At 40.9% G+C, this 2500-nt stretch overlaps 1 protein-coding gene across 1 annotated transcript in view; it reads left to right on the forward strand.

The window, feature by feature from the left end:
* The window catches only part of LOC113803833 (spondin-1), a gene marked incomplete in the record, with an annotated part of 519699 nt that overhangs the window by 516343 nt on the left and 856 nt on the right, over nt 1–2500 (forward strand). Inside the window, 1 exon segment of the mRNA XM_070134990.1 lies at nt 1–2500. This exon segment is cut by the window's left edge and continues 88 nt beyond it; it is cut by the window's right edge and continues 856 nt beyond it.

Here is a 2500-nt window from a genome sequence, read left to right on the forward strand (position 1 = left end):
ATACTCATTATGAGTGAACCTGGATGACCTATGATGGCTGGAGTTAATGAGCTCGTTTTGTGATTGGGAACATGAAGAGAAACGAAGGAGAGAGATAAATTTTAGAAATATGTAAATAGATAAGAGTGAGTGGGGAAGAGAACACGAGAAAACAGAGGAATCCAAGATATGGGTTTTGCTTTTTTTCGCAAAATGTTGTAAAGGGAATGGATGTAAAAACAGTGTTACATTGGCCATGTTTAGGAATGTTTTAAACGTGGTGCATGGTGGAGAAAGGGATAGTTTCATCTCTATCAATTTGATGTTTTATTTTGTTTACAAGGAATTTGTGTCCATATACAAAATACTACTCATACTGATAGACGTTTGATACATTACACTAACATCAACAAAAATTACATTTCCCATGAACTACAAACAAATCGTGATTTGAGACACAACAAGAACAAATCTGGCACAACAAAAGACATAATCTCATAGTAACTTAAACAAAAGCAAAGTGTTTTCAATCCCACAACAATATTTTTTTTCTAAATCCTACAACAAAACCAAAACGTACTTTGAATCCCGAAACAAAACAAAACAAAAAAAGTGATCTGCATCGAACACCTATAAAACACAATCCGAAGATAACAAGAACACATTTTGAATTCTACAACAAAGAAACTGAATTCTACACTATCCCTGGACCGAATTCTTTTCAGCGGAGGAATAGTTGTCTGTTTCGCCCAAAGTGCCATCATGGAGAGGAGAGAAACGGCGTGAAACATGCTTCCAGAATATATAAGAGAGAGAGAGAGAGAGAGAGAGAGAGAGAGAGAGAGAGAGAAAGAAAGCGAAAGAGAGAGAGAGAGAGAGAGAGAGAGAGAGAGAGAGAGAGAGAGAGAGGATAGATAGACGAAGAGATACGTAGAAAATAAAGATGATGAACAGATGTACATTGCGAGAAACAGAAGGAAAGGGGAAAGGATATGACGTAAGAGGAAAAATAGAGAAGAGGGACAAGGATACATGTGAAGGAACAAGAGAGATGTACATTAACTCGCCACTCCAAGTCTCGCCAGTGAACCATTCTGCATTTACCCTCTTTTTTAAGATGTCCCTTGATTTTATTCCTTTTCTTTTTTGAGTTGCGTCTCAGATAAGGGCGTATCCCACCGCAAGGACCTTGCTGCCACTCCTTTAATGTACATAGACTTTTCGGCCATTCAGTTCCCCTCCCCCCCCACCCCCCCACCCAGCAGAGTGCAAGATTGGCGAGGCTCATAAAAAGGACCATTTCGTTCGAGTCTCCTTTATTGTGTATACGTCAGCTGCTGCTTGCACGACGCCCCCCCCCCACCCACCCACCCAAAGAGTTTGTATCATAGTGAATTTTAGACTTAGAGAGATCGGATGGAGGTGAATAATCGTTCGTTTCTTGGGTTTCTTTTCTTTCCCCATATCCGATTCTAGAACGAAGCGAAGCATAATTCGTGGTTTCCCCTCGAGATGCACCTTCCCCCTCATCCTCTGCGGCGAAGGGAGGCCTCGTCGGGGCCAAAGACTGGGTCAAGAGGCTTTTTTTAACACTCACACATATCCCAAAGGACGCTAGAGTGTCCAGTGAAACGAAGAGAGAGGGAGAGAGTTCGGCTACAGGTCCTCCTCGGTCAGGTCCTCCTCGGTCAGGTCAGAACCGAGAGACATCCATACTCACATACAAGTACTACCTTTGTATGTGGGATATCTTCTGTCAATAAAGGGAGATTGAGGTTTTTACAAGCCTCTATTTTGCTTTGCATATTGGATTTATACACAGGGAGACACATATCCGTAGTGATACGGTATATATTCGGTTATTTTTTAACCACAATGTTTATTTATACTCACCCTTACAATATATACTCAATCACCCGGAGACACAGATTACACCCACTCTTCTCAAAAAACAAAAAGTTCACTCCAACTCCCTTCCTTAACGAAGCAGTTCAAACTCAACCTCCTCCTCCACAGGAACGGAAGGAGCTCAGCCTCTCCCTCACACAGTTCCTTGCAAGAGAGAACGACACCCCGCCGTCTTAGCTCTAGTGACGCGTGTGTTTGAGCATAGGAAAGAAGTGCCATAATCATATCGTCTCCTTATAGAGGCGCTGGAATGTTTTATAGAGACTGTTTATTCTCTTATTTCTTTTCTTTTTCTGTTTGTCTCTTCCACAAACGTAAATAGCCATTTTAAGATATTTTTAGCATCGTTTTTAAGTTAAATTAGTAAGACTAACGCCAGCGATGTAAAATTGCTCCCACCTGGCCTTCTTCGAGGACAGGTTTGGAATCTATTTCATGGCAATATATAGTTATTCTTGTATTCTCCGGTCTGTACTAATACACTGTATGAGTGATATATTTAGGGGTTTATCAGTGATATCAATGTCATATTTTATAATACATACTAATCAGAGCACTGCCTAAAGGTTACATCAGTGACACATGATAGATATATGCAACACCCTGAGTTCAC

The sequence above is a fragment of the Penaeus vannamei genome, chromosome 20 (assembly GCF_042767895.1).
Source record: "Penaeus vannamei isolate JL-2024 chromosome 20, ASM4276789v1, whole genome shotgun sequence".
Classification (NCBI taxonomy): domain Eukaryota; kingdom Metazoa; phylum Arthropoda; class Malacostraca; order Decapoda; family Penaeidae; genus Penaeus; species Penaeus vannamei.